This window comes from Thermobia domestica, chromosome 14, assembly GCF_964235325.1.
Source record: "Thermobia domestica chromosome 14, izTheDome1.hap1.1, whole genome shotgun sequence".
NCBI lineage: Eukaryota > Metazoa > Arthropoda > Insecta > Zygentoma > Lepismatidae > Thermobia > Thermobia domestica.
Genome location: NC_137467.1, coordinates 14,003,538 through 14,023,094, shown reverse-complemented (window position 1 = coordinate 14,023,094; position 19,557 = coordinate 14,003,538).

The following is a 19,557-nucleotide window of genomic DNA, read 5'->3' as shown; positions in this document are numbered from 1 at the left end:
TATTTGGATTACACGCTCCTTCATTAAAATGACGATTGCCATTTCCTTGTGTGTGTGAGCTATTTCCATTTTGTACACTTAGATTGCGAACATGAGCATAATTAATAGGATTGCGGCTAACATTACCCTGACCTCTATTGGGATTTTTATTATTTTTCTGCATCAAATATTGACTCTCGAAGTTCTGCACTAACATGACCATATGACTGAAATTGACACATTGTGCAGACATTAACATTTGTTGTAATCTAAACGGCAATAGTATGCGAATTGAAGCAATTATACGTGACTCCGGATGATTAGGATTTAGAGCTTTTAATTCGTTGTATGTCGATACTACAAATTCCGTAACATTTTTGTGACTTCGGGGATCGAAAACTTTGGTACGTAATAAAGCATCCCTGTTAGCAAGCATAAAGTCGTTTTCATAATTGGATAGTAGGGCCGCTTTAAAATCTGAATAAGCATGGAGATTTTCTCGAATAGCTTTGAACCACGTTAAACATGGAGGTTGTAGGACGTGTGGAAGTATCTTCAGGAATTTTGATTCTTTGATTCCTATCAAGTCGCATTCGTCCTCGAACTTCTCGATAAATACCCGTGCAGGAATATCATCAGGTCCACCGCTAAATTTGGTCAATGACTTTACCTCGCTAAATCGCAAAGGTTTGTCATTATTATGAGATTTTGAATATTTACCGTAACATTTTGAATTCCTACGGGATGAATATTTCTTTCTTCTTCCAACTTCGGTACTTCCTTCACTGTATCCCGAAGACTCACTATCCTCCAAAACTCGATGAGGTATTGCTGGTTCTGTTTCCTTAAAAGGAGACTGATTTCTATAACCACCATCATGAGAGATTACTGGTTCTAATCCATTATACATAGCCTGATTTCTTTGTCCACTGTGAGACTGATGTCTATGTCCACCGTCGTGCTCTTCCTTAGTAGTATGGTACCACTCTTGGCAACAATTCATATCCTCCCGGAGTTCTCGGATGTGAAAGGTGTGTTCGTTAATTACCGATTCCATGGCTTTGACCACATCCTGCATCTCAGTGTAATTTTGGGATATTCGTTCCATCTTTTGGTCATACTGCTTACATCTCGTGGAAATCTGTTCCTCCAATTGACCTTCTATTTTACATTGTAATCGATCCATTTTATCTTCCAGTCGTTCCTCAATTTTAAGTTGCAATTGCTTTAGGGAGTCCTCCAATTGTTGATGGGTTACATTCTGGAATTCCTCAAATTGTTGTTGAGTAACCATTTTTTGTTGGAACTCCTCCAATTGTTGATGGGTTACATTCTGGAATTCCTGGGTTACATTCTGGAATTCCTCAAATTGTTGTTGAGTAACCATTTTTTGTTGGAACTCCTCCAATTGTTGATGGGTTACATTCTGGAATTCCTGGGTTACATTCTGGAATTCCTCAAATTGTTGTTGAGTAACCATTTTTTGTTGAAGTTGGTTCATTTGGCATGATATCTGTTTTAAAAGATCTGTCACGGTATCAGGAGCATGACTACCACTTTGCATAGGTCGGTCTTGTATACCTTCAGTTTCCGACATACCTCGGTTTATTCGTTTACCGCTTCTTAATATAGTAACATAAATATTGGGCTCAATTGTGTCCGTTGTTACTGTACTTCAGAACGATACACTAACTCCCGGTATGAAGGCACCATTTAATTATGTAACACCACTGGTTCTTAATAAATATTTCTTGAGCCACAATATCTAAAACAGAACTTTGAAACGTAAATATCATTTATTTACACCTTCGGTTAATATATTACCTGACCAGGATATTAGTGCGGTTTTTCGTGGAGGGCGCTAGTGTAGTGTTTACATCAGTTTCTAGGTACGCGCGGTGGGACAGGGGTACGGAGAGCGTCACTCTGCAGTGTATCCAACGATTTTCAAAAGTTGCAGTTTACATGTTATAAGTAGCCTAATCTGATTCGCTTAATAAAGAACTCCATCAATTATATAGTTGTTATTGAATGCAGTAATGGTTATTCCTGCAGTAATGCATATGTATTGTGGATAATGGCATATGCATGGAAATTAACAATTTAAGAACAAGATAGCATACAAGTGAGTTTCTACCGTGTATTAAGCAGATTATATATAAAAAAAATTGATTACGTTTTATTTGATTTCATTATAAAACAGTAGAAACCTGTAAAACTCAGTAATAAGATGTAATGACTAAAATATTAATTATGGGTTAGTAGCTTAGATACTTGCGCAATATCTTGTAACTATAAGTTTAAATCAAGTTAAGGCTTGCGATGCTTGTATTTGTTTTAATGTAGGTCTATCGATTGACAACTAAATTATTTTCTTGAGTTGTAGCCAAAAAAGAATTCCGATACGTTTCCACTCGAGAACTGTGGAAGTTCTCTCCGTTGGTCTATTGGCTAGCGCATGTGTCTTTGTTGTACGTGGTTCTGTGAGAGCCCAACAATTAATTTTACAATGTTTCACTTTCATTAATCATCTGTCTCCTCTAGCATAAAGAGCATAATCATGGGACGTTAAACTAAAGAAATTTCATTTCATTGTTTCGATTAATGTGAACCCTTTGGGGGAAAAGGAAGTGAAGAAGAAATTTTCCTTAATTTTTTAAAGGGCTACGGGATTGGATAGTTTGTCTTTCGGGATTGCCTTGTAAAAGCTGATTACAATGTATTTTTCTTTTAGGATTATAATCGTAATCCAGTCTTTTGGTAAATGTGAAATAAAAGTATCGATAAAACATCAGCGTATGGGTAATGTAAGCATAAATATCATTGGTTCAATACACAATAAATTCACAACTTTTATTTATGAGTATAGAAATTCCCTTTGAACTCCCTCTGAATTTCTTTCAGACCCTAGGTCTCTTGTGACAAAGAATTAATTCTATTATCTGTTCTCATACACAATATAATTTTGAAACTTGGGAGCCTAGTGGTGTCTTTATGTCTGTAAATTGTAATCATTTGTCGATTGACTTCAGAAGACTGAGTTTAGCCCGTGAGCATAAGTTGCATATAGTTCAAACATATCAGATGTACGGTCTTGTTTAACAAATCCTGTGTGCACATATGAAATTCAAAGACAAAGGTAATCAATCGTCTTTAAACAGCTGTATTTCAAGTGTCAGCACTAAAATGTGCTACGTAGATTTCCGGCCAATTGTTTCATCGCCGGTATCTTTGAGCAATGAGGTAGCAGTGGAAGACAAACTTCGTTCTTCTAACTTGATATTTTGAAAAACTTACGCAAGTGGCTTTGTTACTTAAATATATATCTATTCACTCTAATGAATTTCAAAAGTACCATTAACTTTATAATAACATAATAAATGTAAGAGTTACCCTGAAAATTTATTTCGTATTTCTTTTTTAATATGAAATTCATTTTTTCTGAATTTAACGAGCTATAAGAAATCAATTGTCAGGCTCCCCACTTTAAATTTTAATCACTCCCCTACCGCCTCAATGTAACATTGGGTTTATTTCTTTTAAATATTTTTTTTTTCAAAATATGGTAGAAATACTGGATTTTTAAATTACCAAACCATGCTAAATAATGACAGGTTAGATATAAGAGAAAGTTATCTTTATCTACGTTCTTAATTAGGGGCGGATCCAAATCTCCTTCGGAGGCGGTTAGATTATCAGTTTCTCTCTCACCAGTCTTTTGCAGCACATCCGAAAATGATCTCAATGCAAATTTGTTACTGAAGTTACTGTCAATCGATCGATCACATGGTCCAAATTGGTAGCAATTTCGAAGACGCCTTATCTCAAAACTACACAATAGAACTTGCTTTAAACAATGAAAGCGCAGTTGCCAAAGTATAACTTTGATTCACAAAGATGAACTTCGAGGTTTCGTTAACAGATGAATTAGGAATTCCTTACACTCTAATGCTACGAAGTTCTCAGTGTTCCTTTGTACAACACTGAGGTTAGTTTATTCGCAAGTTATTGTCATATTAATATAGAGGGTGTATGTACTTTTTTTTTTTTTGCAGTCCCCCCTTAAAATGTTCTGAAAATAACTTCCATAACTTTTGAAATTGTGTTTGTCTTAACTTGAACATATGCGTGAAGTGGTTTATTATGAACAGGGCAAAAACAACTGTGATAGATTAATTACAAGTGATCCGGTTAGAAACACTGTTGTTTGTATTTTAGTTCCAAAATCGGCCGCCCGCACTCGTTCGCTGGTGGACTAATACCTATTACAAACGATTAACTTCCTAACCATCAATTCTTCTGATAACCCTGCAATCAATTACTCAACAATCTTACTTATTTATATATTCAATTTTTGGTAACTAAGGAGCACTAATAATCTTTTCAATACAATTTTTCTTCTTCTTTACAAAATATGCTCCGTTGTCGCACCTCTGATCATCTTTCTAAGACCGGTACAGGTAAATAATAGTACAACATACCGTTGTAACTTTGTATGCTATTATTAGTATAGACCGTCTGGTAGAACTGCTATGCCTTCCCATCCGTCTGTCTTTCGACAGATTTCAGAGTATGGGGGCACTGTGGCTGAATGGTAGAACGGTTATCTCTGGTGTGTGGGGTACCAGGTTCGGTCCGCACCCAAGTAAATTTGTGGTGTTTTTTTTTCTCGGAGAACACCTGTTTTCTTCCAAATTTCACTTCGCCAATTCTTCCATCATCATTCACTTGTCATAATCATTGTCTCTCTTAGCCTAAAGGAAATAATCGTTGGACGTTAAACTAAAAGATTTCATTTCATTTTTCGATCAGACATATTTTACATCGTAATTTGAAAAACAGACAACTTCCAAACGAAGTATTAACTTGATTTATTTTTCTTTTCAATTTACACGAATTTGCATAACTCCACACACACACACACACACACACACACACATATATATATATATATATATATATATATATATATATATATATATATATATATATATATATATATATATATATATATATATATATATATATATATATATGAGACTATTGTATGTTCAGGTGGGTGTTCAGAATTGGTGTACACAGCAAGTCGCTTACGACATATAAAAATTCTCCTATAGCACTTTTAATTACATAATTCCTCTAATTCAGAGGCTAATCACAATAATAATTAAAAAAACACTAACAACTAGTGAAAAAATACAAGAAATAGATAAAACATTTTATATCGACAGACATAAAAACAATAATTTCATTAGTGCATATATATATATACAGTATATATACAAACACACTGTGTTTTAGTGTTGTGTTTTAAATTCCAATCAAACTATATTGGACAGGGAGGGAAAAAAATGATATACATTTTAACTGCGTGACTAATTCCATTTGTATCCGAGCCATTGATTCATTTTGTTCAATTAGATCGGACGCGAGTTGAGCATACATCTTTGAGTGAACATGTCAATCAGAGTTTAGGTTTATTGGATGACTCGCTGGTTCGAACAACGTATGTGATTTTGCAGCTATATTGACAACGCTGGTAGTTTTCTTTTTTTGTACCTTCTAAATTTTGCAAACACCTTTTCGTTTCCATTCTGATTAACTATTTGCTTTAAAATGAAAGAAAGAAAGAAAAATAAAGGTAACATAGTTGGCAAATAGCGTTATTAGAGTATCTGTCGGTCGTTTTAATTTGTGTAACGTTGATGATATTTTTGCACTGATTATTGTTTTCAAAGTAATATTTTTTAAAAAATTTACTTTGCAGCACTGTAACTGTTGAATATCGTTTAATATCATTAAAACAAAGAAAACATTCAACTTCATATTTTAAAATACCTACTCGCATCGTGCCTGCTTTGTCAGTGGCGAAGCGTAACAGTTTCTAAAGTGCTCTAACAAGGGAAGGGTTCAAATGGGTGAATCGAGTTGCGGGATGAGACATAGTGGGCGTGATAGAGGATGTGAAAATATGCATATGTGCAAAGTTATAACAGCTGAGCTCCATAAGAAACGGAGTGAGAAAGGGTCAAAGTTGGTGGGAGAAGGGCTATGCTGTGTTATGGAAATACATCAAATAAACTGTTGAATCGTGAAAATAGTGGAAGATAGACAATGCAAACAGTGGAAGTTTCACATATTGGCAAAAGAAAAATCGGCAGACTAGATCATGAACCTCCGCCGCCATCTTGAAATCCGCCATTTTGAAATCTGTGATTTTTTTAAAATGGAAAGGTAGATATATCAATTAGGACCAGCATGTTCTCAAAAAATCAATTATGAACTTTAGTGATCGTTATCTGTACTTATTTGGGAGATTTAGGATCATCTTTATAGTTATTTACAAAAATCTAGGAGACTGATACTCATATGCTGAAAGTTTGGATTATCACGAAAACACATGTAAGTTAAACATATCTACATGTCAAGAAAACTAACAGTGAGATTAGATATCCAACAGTGACATTTGATGATAATAATGTAATAATATATTATTTGGATATCAAATTTCACTGTTAGTTTTCTTGGCTTGTAGATATGTTTAACTTACATGTGTTTTCGTGATAATCCAAACTTTCAGCATATGAGTATCAGTCTCCTAGATTTTTGTAAATAACTATAAAGATGATCCTAAATCTCCCAAATAAGTACAGATAACGATCACTAAAGTTCATAATTGATTTTTTGAGAACATGCTGGTCCTAATTGATATATCTACCTTTCCATTTTAAAAAAATCACAGATTTCAAAATGGCGGATTTCAAGATGGCGGCGGAGGTTCATGATCTAGTCTGCCGATTTTTCTTTTGCCAATATGTGAAACTTCCACTGTTTGCATTGTCTATCTTCCACTATTTTCACGATTCAACAGTTTATTTGATGTATTTCCATAACACAGCATAGCCCTTCTCCCACCAACTTTGACCCTTTCTCACTCCGTTTCTTATGGAGCTCAGCTGTTATAACTTTGCACATATGCATATTTTCACATCCTCTATCAGGCGCACTATGTCTCACCCCACAACTCGATTCATTCATTTGGACCCGTTACTCGTAAGTAGAAAGTAGGCTACTATACTTGGAAGGTTCAAATTATAACCGAATTTCTTTTTTTCTGTTGCATACAGAAGACAACATGCGAATCAATTTTCAAGGTACTCACCATGTACACGCACACACTTGTGAATCGGTGTGGCAGTGCCCGTATCCCTGCGGCATAGAATTATTTGGGACGATCTTTCAGCCATTTCAGCATATGCGTTTTGACCTTTCGGTAATGAATTTTTGTCTTCCCAAGTTTTCCTTGCGGGGACTAAAAAGATGGAAATTGCAAGAGCTATTCCGAGGGTTGATCTAGGATCTCCTAACCAACTTTGGTGATAGTTGTGAACGTTGTCGTGGCCATATGAGGACGCGCGTTGTCAAGCAGGGTGATGAAGTCATCCTTCACCGTTTGAGGCCGTTTTCTTCTCAAAGCCTCTTTGACTTCGGTCCAGAGGAGGTTGCTGTAGAACGCCACATTGATTGTGGCCACCGTGCCAGGAAATTAGTGTATATCACCCTGTTATTGTTCCAGAATACTCTTAGCATCATTTTGCCAGCTGACGGTTGTGCCTTGAATTTTTTCGTCTCCGGCGAGTCTGGATGCTTTCATTCCATGCTCGAACGGTTTGACTCCGGAGTGTAATGATGCACCCAGCTATCATCGAACGTGATTATCTTGACAAGGAAGCTCTTGTCTTCTCTCTGAAATCACTACAAATGGCGAGACGATACGTTTTCCCTATACTGATTCCGATCGAACGTTAGCATTTTTGGGACCTATCTGGCTATAATTTTCCGGAAGTATAGGTTGTTCGTGGATAATTTTTTCCACATTTTCCGCACTAATGTTTGATTTCGCACCCAAGTCTCTCATACTGGTGCGTCGATTACTAACACGGGAAAGCCCCACAAGTTGTGGCTCAAATCTGATTCCCACACAGCATATCTCATAGAGCATTATGAGAAATGAAAATTAGCAAAATTTAAGGTGTTATGGACCAGAAGGATAGGAGCTACACGGCTTCCAAATTTGAGTATCCAAAAAAATTATATAATGAATTATGCACGTTTAAAGTAAAATATTTTCAAAACCGTTAAAGGAATCAAAACAAAAGTTACACAATATAATGAGAACAAAATGCCCTATCGAAAACCACAAACAAGTTGCCATAGGTGAAGCAGTGTTCCAACTCAGCATAAAATATTTTGTTTAAAACAACACCACATACAAGTGTGCATAGATTTAAATATGCACTATTATCACTAAACATAACAGTGAAGTGTAAGAAACAATGTTGCACACTGTTGGAGCTACGTGCACTGAAAATGAACAATGGAGAAGTTTGATATGTGGCAACAGATGGCAATAAATGAATCTGGGTGTCATACTATGAATTTAGTTCAAATGCATAACACAGATAGTATAACATAGCAAAATGTCAACAGTGTCAAAATATTGATACATTTGTAAAACGAAATTGAATTATGTCATTTTTACATCCTGTGTCAGCTCCGAAGCTATATAGGAAGGGGCCTATAGTGTAAAGTGGGATCCGAACCACTATGAAAGAGATAACAATGAAATATAAGGTGAAAAGTACAACAAAAACATGTCCGAGGTGGGACTGGAACCCGCGATCTCTAATATGTTGGCTTCTAGACTACACGGCTATCCGGGCCGACTAAAAACGAAATGAGGTAATAATAAAATAATTATATTTCCAATGTGAATATGGTAATATTAGAGTGTAGAAACATAATCATATGGTATATAGAAGAGGAAGTAAAAGAATATGTCACTTTACACGAAAGACATAAACCAACAAAGCACTCTTCCAAATATTGATAAGATAATCTGTAGAACCAGTTTACAGAATTAGAAAACACGTGTTTCTTTCCTCGCGTGTATTACTTTGTTTTTTAGAGTTGTCTGCTTATTCACCTTGGCTACAAAACTATAATGGAAAATCATCACTTTTTCTAATGCATTGCTTTATTACCATCTGTCGCCACCTATCAGACTTCTCCATTGAACATTTTCAGCACACGTAGCTCCAACAGTGTGCAACACTGTATCACTACACTTCACTGTTATGTTTAGTGATAATAGTGCATTTTAAATCTGTGCACCTGTATATGGTGTTATTTCAAACAAAATATTTTTATGTCAACACTGCTTCACCTACGGCAACACTGTTTGTGGTTTTCGATAGGACATTTTGTTTTCATTATATTGTGCAACTTTTGTTTTGATTGCTTTAAGGGTTTTCAAGATATTCAAGGTATGTATACTCATGTCCAAAATTATTGTCCCTTATCTATAATTGTCTTCTTGTAAGAATATAACTTGATAATGATTTTGCAGGGCACTTTTAATACTGATATTATGTGTATAATCGGGGAATGTATATTTGTGGTAAATTTCATAGAAAAAGAATTATAAATACGAAAATTAGAATGAGTAAAACAAAATGTTGCTAAATGGACAAGAAATTTTTGTTTTAGTTTTATTGTTCTTATTTAGTGCTCTTTTGACATGAAATTTGCCACATACATGTCTTTGCCGACTATATACATACTAACATTATAAAAGATACCGGGCGAATTCGTTATCAAATTATATTATTAGAAGAACATATTTCTAGACATGCGACAATAATTTTGGACATGAGTGTACATAGTTCCACGATATAATTTTTTGGATATTCAAATTTTGAATCCATAGGCACCATAAATTTTGCTCATTTTTATTTCTCATAATGCTCTATCAGATGTGCTATGTGGCAATCAGCTTTGAACGACAACTTGTGGGACCTTCCCTTGCGAGATCATTGTATCAGGCAGAATCATTATCGGTTTCTTCATGGCTGTTTACGGCAAAAAAGGTGCATTTGTAGCTTTATTCAGTGTGGAACAGTGCTGCAGTTCTAAAATTTTCTGAGAGTATACGCTGATTTGTAATAATCTATCATTATCATAAAAAACATTGAAGGCATTTTTAATGAACAATGTAAATCGTATGTATGAATTAATTCAATATAAAGAATATGTTTACTGTTTTATAGTCTCAAAGCATTTCATGCTATTTTCCTGCTGACACTCCTTACCTAAATCACAGCATTAATAACATAAATGGATGTAGGTATGGAGAAGGAACCAACTCACTTCGAGAAGGAAGAGAAAAAATCGAGCCGGACTTTTTTTTTCATGACTCATATATTTGAACACTTGCTAATATAACAGGAAAATGGTGATATAGTCACTTTATCATTGGAGTCATGGACCGATTAAATAAATAAATAAATAAACGAAACTATACACTTTGAAGCAGAAGGTACACTCTAATGACTAAGATTAAGCATCGTGTATACGGCGTGTACCGCCGTGTACCCTCGACTACACCCCTGGTGTCGATGGAGAGAAATGCCTTTTCGAAATCTCGCTCCAAGCGTAAACCCAGGAAAATGTGGTAACATGTGTAATGAAACTATGGTATGAGTTGAAAAAAAAAGTTAGCTCAACATATTGCAAAAAGGAATATATCAAAAAAGTTTTTTGTCAAATAACTAACATTGTTTTCTAGTAATTATATATAAAAAATGTATGTGTACTTAAATTAGGTTACAAAAGAATTTTGGGATAAACAGTCACACTTATCGTGGACTAATGAGGTTCTCCGGCAGTCACGTAGCGTAAGAAGTAATTAAGTGAACAAACTAGGTTGTTATGGAGAACCTCAGGGTCTGACTGACGAAATTTATACCATATAAAAAGGTAAGGGAGAGGACCAAGGGTCATCTCTCAGCAACCAACCAGCATCTCATCGAGCAATCGACCAGCATCTGCGCAACATGGGTGGAAAATTAACATTTATACCGTAAGTTGTATTTTTCATTAGTACCAAAAATGCTGTCATTTATATAAGGCTCCAAACTTGTCGAATTGGTCTTCTGCGAAAAAGCATAAACTGATTTTATATTTTTGGTCTTTAATTCATGTAAAATAAAGTCTTGCTTGTTGTAGAAGAAAATTATTAATCTGTTAATTGATATCTGACAGGCAAGAGATCCCTAACTTCCTCAATATTTAAACACATGGCATTGCGAGGGATCCATGCTGCCAGAAGAAAACAATATATGGCCACACACGTAATTAGAAGCATCTCTTTCATACTTTTTTTTTTTAAAAATCATACGTGCATTCCTTGTTCTTTAATATACAATGCATTACAAAAATCTCTGACAGAGTTCACTAATCACTAACAGAATAATTAATCAGGATAATAAGTTGCATTTCAATTATCAACTGAAAACGTTTATTTTTTTTTAATCTCCCAGTAATGACAAGTGCAATAGGTCACCTAGGTTACGACTTTTACTCAGATCTGGCCTGAGTGACCTAGAAAACCCTGATAAGCCACACAGTCCTAGAAACCCAGTGACAAACAAATAGCTTTATGATGCGCTTATTTTCAAAAAAGGAAACATTTCTATTGCGAAATAGACATTTAACGGTTTCTCAATCTTTGGAATTGAATGCTCTATAATTTGCTATTTTTTGAACAGAAGTAAATGAACGAGGTTGGATATATTCCTTTTTCCTAGACACCACTAACTAACTTTACATTGTAATTCCTACCAAGAAACCTTCCCGCTTTCATAAACGCTATAGCGTAATCTTACAGAGTTCAGAAACCCATAGGTTCAGAAACTGTTAAAGATCAATTTAGCCCCCCCCCCCAAAAAAAACAGACTGGAAATGTTCTCTTTTGAAAATAACCTCCTCCTATAATATCAGTTCTGGAGCATTACAGCCGTAATTTCAGGTCAGTGAAAAAAAAAAAAAAAAAAACTCACGGACGAATATATTAAAACAAGAATTTTAGAATTATCAAAAAAAAAAGATCAAAAGATTGGACTTTGGCCAAGAATTTTAGAAATGATCCAAAGAAATGCATCGAAAGATTGTGATTTTAGCCAATAATTAATTTTTGGATCAGGGGCCACAACATTTTTGAACGGCCCCTAAATCGAGTTCCTGCATTTTTTTTTTTTTTTTTTGCGGAATAAGCACATCATACTCAGCAGGTGCGCAACCAGAGGGGCCGACATAAACTTTTCGTGACCCCTCCAGACTTCAATACAAAAAACACAATTTAGATATTTGTAAGAGAATATTTTAATGACTTGGCCCCCCTAACGTTTTCATGGTCCCCCCAAACCTTTGTTGCTGGTTTCGGGCCTGATACTCCGTTAAGTGTTAGTTTGGGTTTGGCTACACTATATGTAGTTCTCCAGATAAAGCGTACAAGAAACCTTTTGATTGAAATATATTGGATCTTTTGATGCATTTTTGGATCAGATTCCACAAAATTTTTGAACGGCCCCTAAATCTAGTGTTCGTTTTTCTTTTTCTTTTTTTCTTTTTTCCTTCTTTCTTTTTCTTTTTCTTTTTCTTTTTTACGGAAGAAACACATCATATTGAGTTAAGTGATAGTTTGGGTTTGGCTACACTGTATGTAGTTCTCCAAATATAAGACGTACAAGAAATTTTTTTGTTGAAATATGTTGGATCTTTTAGGCCAATTGGATCAGGGGCCACAACATTTTTGAACGACCCCTAAATCGAGTTTTCGTATATTCTGCGGAATAAAGATATCAGTCTGAGTAGAATTATAGTTTGGGTTTGGCTACACTGTTATGTAGTTCTCCAGATATAAGACGTACAGGAAAATTGTTGATTAAAATATATCGGATCTTTTGATTCAAAAATGAACAAAATTAGAAGCTTGAAATCTTGTAGAGCTAAGCATTAAAGTCCAAAGTTAGTTCAGGTGTAATTATTTATATTAATTCATCGTTATTAGTCTTAGAACTACGACGAAACGACAAGTACTCTTGATATGCGCCTTATAAATATGGTTCGTTATATTAAGGTGGATCATTAGGTGTTCTCGGTGCTGTGCTAAATGCTGCTGGAATAGTGCGGCGTTGCCAGATAGTGTCGAGTGTTTACTGATGTCAGATAACAAATGAAGTAATCATGCAATTCAACTTGGATAGGCCTACTTACTGCAGAAATTAGTTTTCGATCCTTACCGCAATTCACAGCAAAGTTCCGCATCTCGAACTGCAACGCTAGAATCCAGGAATTTTCTTATTGTGACTACCACAGAAAACGTACAAATTTGGCAACAACGCATTATGGCGTTCTGCGCAAGTTTCGTCTCAAAATCTATTTCCTTAAATATAAATTAATATTTAAATAAAATGTGAAACATAACACGAAAAACGGTCAAACAATATATCTATGTCGTAATAAGATCTTTACATTAAAGTGCTTTACACACACAAATAAACATTTGATAAAACTGATCACTTCTAGTAAGATCTAACAGCAAGTGTCATCTTGTGTGCTCATTGTAAAATAAATTAAATATTTTCTTATATTTGTTTCCTTTTTCGATATTAGAAGGTACATTCAAACAAATCAGTATCTTATGTTGTAGCTGAAACATAACTTTATCTTATAGTACAATATTTATGATATGCAACATTTCATTGCGCAGTAGTTAAGGCAATGAGCTAAAAGATGCACTGACTTCCGGGTGGTGATCCACCTTCTTTCAAGAAAACAAACAAAGGATAAAAGCAATTTGTAATGTAGTCAGGGGTAAAAGTGAGGAGGAACGCGGGAGGTTTTCGTTCCCCCACTTCCATAAACTATCTATAATGTCCTCCCACTTCCTAAAAAAAAATACAGTGGGCAAAGATATGCAAGAAGGACGGCGCGACTATATGCCTCACCCTAACCTTTCCAGATTCACTTTTATCCCTGATTGTAGTTACAATTTACGCTGTGATTACATGCAAATCAACAAAATTAAAATAATAACAGAATCTGGAATATTTCAAACTGTAAAATCGCAGACACTCTGGGAGTTCTGGGAAAGACTGTTGTAATGAAGTGAGGGTGGAAGTAATTGCATCATTTGTAATTATCGATAGATTAATTAAATCCTGAATTCATGGTATCAATTGTTAGGGAGAAAACAAAATGAGACCTTGATGAATCTAGTGAGAGAAGCAACAATTTGTAAGTGAAGGTAATTAATTGATTTACTTCGTTTTTTTCATAACACTTCCTTTCTCTTAATGATATAGTATATTAAGTTACAATTAATTAAAAACCTATTTGTCACAACCTTTATTTTTCATATTTCATTTTTCTCTTGTTTCGTTCTAGTGTGCAGTGATTAATGTTAATTCCTTTATATATATATAATGTTTTAAAAACATTTCGTTGCAGTGATGAAAACAAATTACTTCCGTTTCACAGTGAGAAACGCATATATTTTTAGCCCTAGCCAATTGTTTTAAAGTTGGTCACAAGGAAGCGGATGAGGTTACATTTACACCTAAGTTGAGACGTGATGTTACGTGGTATTATCCATGTTGGCAAAGATGGAATAAAACGAGCCCTGCAGGGTTTCTGACCCCCTTCACTCGCTGACGCTCGCTCAGCTATGTTTCTTACCGTAAGTAATCATTTTTTATGCATTATATATTACGTGCAAGGGCAAATGAGTATTATTTTTATCTTATTTTAATGATAAAAGAGTTATGAAAATTTAAAAAAATAAAAAAAACTTTCCTGAGGCCGGGTTTGAACCCACGCCAAAAGCTTTTTTCGTTATTAGCCCATTCGCTAGTATGCACTGCCATGAGGACCGACACCAGCTGGCGTTTGATTTGTGCTACAGGTATGCTACGTGGCGAGAAACGGATAATTTCAACCAACCAGAACCGTGTATTTAGCTCCTATGACTAGGATCGAGTGTGATTAAAATTACATGTGAAACTGTAGCTAGATTTCCAAACTATGTAATTCAATGCTGAAACTTGAAGTATATCTATAACTTCTGGTTACAATAGAGGAATAACTGTCGCTCTGAAGCTGAATCCATATCGAAAAGTCAAACACTCGTTTTCTCTTTCTGTTTTCGCTCTATGGAAGTCAATATTCCTCGTGCAGATTGTAAACAACTTCAGATGACAACCACGAAGAAGATGTTGTCAACCATTGTCAACAATTGTCAAGGAACGAAGATCAATGAAGTCAGCAACATTTCAGGATAGAAGAAGCCACAGCACCGCAGGAGACGTCATTGTTCACTGATTGATCGTCTTGTTCACTCTCTAGAACGCCTGGTCTCTGAGAGCTCCTTCATCCTTACCACTCTTTAGGACGCCTAGTCTCTGAGAGCTCCTTCATCCTTACCACTCTTTAGGACGCCTGGTCTCTGAGAGCTCCTTTATCCTTACCTCTCTCTAGGACGCCTGGTCTCTGAGAGCTCCTTCATCCTTACCACTCTTTAGGACGCCTAGTCTCTGAGAGCTCCTTCATCCTTACCACTCTTTAGGACGCCTGGTCTCTGAGAGCTCCTTTATCCTTACCTCTCTCTAGGACGCCTGGTCTCTGAGAGCTCCTTTATCCTTACCACTCTCTGGGACGCCTGGTCTCTGAGAGCTCCTTTATCCTTACCACACTCTAGGACGCCTGGTCTCTGAGAGTTCCTTTATCGTTACCACTCTCTAAGACGCCTTGTCTCTGAGAGTTCCCTTATCCTTACTACTCTCTAGGACACCTGATCTCTGAGAGCTCCTTTATCCTTACTAGTTTCTAGGACGCCTGATCTCTGAGAGCAGCTTTCTCCTTACTACTTCTAGGACGTCTGATCTCTGAGCGCTCCTTTATCCTTACCACTCTCTAGGATGCCTGGTCTCTGAGAGCTCCCTCGCTTGGACAAGTGGTCCTCGCAATTTCCTTACCTTTCTCTAGGATGCCTGGTTTTTGAGAGCTTCTCTTTGCTTGGACGCCCGGTCCTCTCAATAATCTCACCACTCTCTAAGACGCTCGGTCTTTGAGTTTTATCCTCGTCTCTAGCACGCTGAGAGGTACTTACACTCTTTGGCCACAGACCGCTCCTTGACGTCCCGAACGATTCTTATGGCCCTGCCCGCACTGTAAAAAACAATCATAGGTAAATTTAGAGAAAAACGGTAGCAATCAATTTGCCAAGCCTCTATGTAAATCACTTTGCACCTATAAAGTAAAATTAGTAGTATGAAATTGTGTACGATTATATTTTTGTTAATAAAAATATCATATTTTCTTATAAATTTACTGTAAATTTGTAAAAACAACAGCAAATTTTGTAATTTTATCTAAAGTAATGTATATCAACTTACAAAATTTATTTATTTAACAATCAACAGATGCTGCTCAGAGACCATTTTAAACTGGATATCTAACAACAACAACAACAACAACAACAACAACAACAACAACAATGAAGAGTAAATTATTTTACATTGATATTTAGTAATTTAAACTACAGAAATTTTTCCAGTATGGTGTGAACAAGCACACTTCTATGGGAAACCTCTGGTTTCTGTTCGAGTACACTACTAGTTATTTAGTTGCTTAGTAGGCGTTAATTGGTGTTGTTCTGCCATTATAGATACAGGCTATGATCCATAAACAATCAATTTTCACCGGCAACTACGCACGTTCTCTTACTAATTACCTTCAAAATTACTAGCAGTATGTTGTCTACAGTCACACATTTTGTGATCCAATTCCTTTTCCTGAATCGGACCATGTATACGAGAGTTTCTATCAGTGTTTATTTATTTAATTTAAAGTCTTTATTTGTATAAAATTGAGGGAGAATATATAAAGTTTCTTTGCTTTTAGTATATTTGTTTCAAGTATACTCTTCAATGATAAAAAGTTTGGAGTCACATAGAAGATAAATTTATGTAATACTTCATAATTATAGCTATAATGTCCGTTCTTCACACGGAGAGAGTAGCTTCTTGAAAATATTTGAAACCTTTAGGATACACATTTTAATAACAGCGTAATGAAAACAAAACTCCTAAGATATTCAATTTTTTTGCATAAATCTCGAATCACTTTATCACCGATACGACAAATCCTTTATTTAGAGTGACTTTGTAAAAGCCTACATCGAGGTAGGCCATCTATGGAAGAAATCATGTATCAGTTTCAAGTGTCTGGGCAGTGTTCGAAGTTTGAGGGAAATTTTATAAATAAATTTTGCAAAAAGGGAAAAGATAGTTTTCGATATTTACAGTATATATATATATATATATATATATATATATATATATATATATATATATATATATATATATATATATATATATATATATATACAGGGTGTTTCAGTTTGACTACGGGCATATAATTCGAAAGTCTCACCAACTACTTCTATAAAATTGCTGCAGAAATACCGCAGTATTCTGAAACAAGGGTATTTGGATAGGGCGCATACTAGTTCTTAAATAAAGTCTTGACCCGACTACGGTAGGTCCCATAGTATTGGAGCTATGGGTCTTTAAAGTTCATTTTTTTGTGTGTGTTTTCGCCAACCTATAACTCCGAAAGGAAGCATTTGTGCACCCAGGCTGGTCTATACTTTTCGTCTTATCTTGGTGTCAGGAATCACCTCAAAAACGTTGTCGGTGTTGTTTTGAAACACCCAGTATATATATGTATATGTGTGTTTGTGTTCAAAATACTCATTGTTGGCTGGGTGTATTTGTGTATATTTTTCTTGTAAAAAGTGAAGGAAAAAGTAAAATAAAAAGAAATAAGAAACAAATGAACTGAACAAATGTGGTTGGCACTTCCTTTAATATAACTAAAGTAATCTTATCATAACTTCTGTGAAACGAATCGAACACTCAACAAACTACGGAAAATTTGATAAGAAAAGGAAAAAAATTGTGCCAATCAAGAGATTTTTTTTCTAAAAGGAAACCTAGGAACACTGTATCTAGGCGTGTCAGTTCATTACAGGCAGTGATTTGAATCGATTACTGTGTGTTAATCTGCTCCAGCCTATACGGCTGTTGTTACCAATGCTGCAGTGAAAAACTGTGGCTTCGAGAAGATAGCGCTACACACGCCATGCACGCGCGATACTTCGGTGTCAGTATAGAAGCTTTTGGAAATACCCTTGTATATAACAAGAACATAGTTAAAAAAAAAAAAATTAATGCTACTACCCGTTACAAAGTCTTTTGTCATCGCAACTTATGTTGAAGAATTAAAAAAAAAAACGAAAATATTTTAGAATACTAAAAAGAGAGGAGAAATACACGCCCAGTACTATGAAGCTATTGAGTAGGATCGTTTAATTTAGGTTCTAAGCTTAAAAATACGAGACCTCCTGGGTAAAGTGATTAAATAGATCCTAGATTCGATTCTTAGTATTCATCTTGAATACTAACCCGAATAGTAGTTCGGATCCTGTTTTAAAGCAGTGGGACCGTCTCACATAACCTCGGTTTTCGCAAGGGACATAATTTTCCTATAGTCTAACATGTGAAAATGAAAACTTTATTGGGAATACTTTGTGAGAGTTTCGTCTGAAAAAAGAAAACTCACTATATGGACAACAGAAGGATGACTTGAAATGCTATTTTGGAAATGAAATCTTAAGTTTTACGTCTCACGGTTATGTCGGTTAGGCTAAAGGAGACGGTGATTATGAGAATTGAAAGAAATGGTGGAATGAAGAAAGTGGGAGGAAACAGGAAAATCCCGAGAAAACCCACGAGCACGGTGTTTGTCCACCAGAAAGTCCACACGGCGCGAGCTGGGATCGAACCAGGGACCCCAAGCACCGGAGGTGAACGCTCTACCACTGAGCCACCGCGCCCTTAAATGCTATTGTGGCTACTTGGTTGGATTGCAGCTTAGCTCCCCTTTAGCATCGAGACTATATAAGACGTAAACCTATAGTTGGAGGTGAAATCCGATCTACTATGATGCGTTCGAATTTTAAGTTTCTTCCACAGGGAATCGAACCCGGAACCATGTGGCACCAAATTCGCGCGCTCCCTAGCCACTACATAAACGCCGAGAACGAAATACGATTTTTTATTGTGTAAACTTGAGAATTCCAGAACTACGACCTTGCCGGAAAGGGATGTTAGATTTCACTTAATTATTTCAATATTCTTAATTTCTACAAAATATAAGGCAACTTATAAAGTTGTAAGCTGTCGCTGAGGTAGGTCTTCCTTTAATGAAAGTTGCTAGGATACACTTTCTGAACCCAACTTAACCAGTTATTGAATTGGGCTGGTATAATATTTTTATGTTAAATTAAGATATATAAAATTATACCATCGGTAAAAATTTAAAATAATTTGTTCTAAATTGAAGTAATGTGTAAGTGCATGCTTGGCCATTTATAAATTTTTCTCTCCTTTTCTCATGTTTCTTTTTTTCCTTCTTGCTCGTTTGTTTTGCACTGGTGAATTCAGTTTCTATTTTAATTATCCGGAGATAGTTCATGTGGTTCGGATCCCACGTTAAGCTGTAGGTCAACGTCTCATATAGCCTCGCTGCTGAAATTGGCGCTAAACCCAATCAAATCAAATTAAATCTATTTTGGGACACACAGTGGGACTTACAAGATTGTACTGCTAGTAG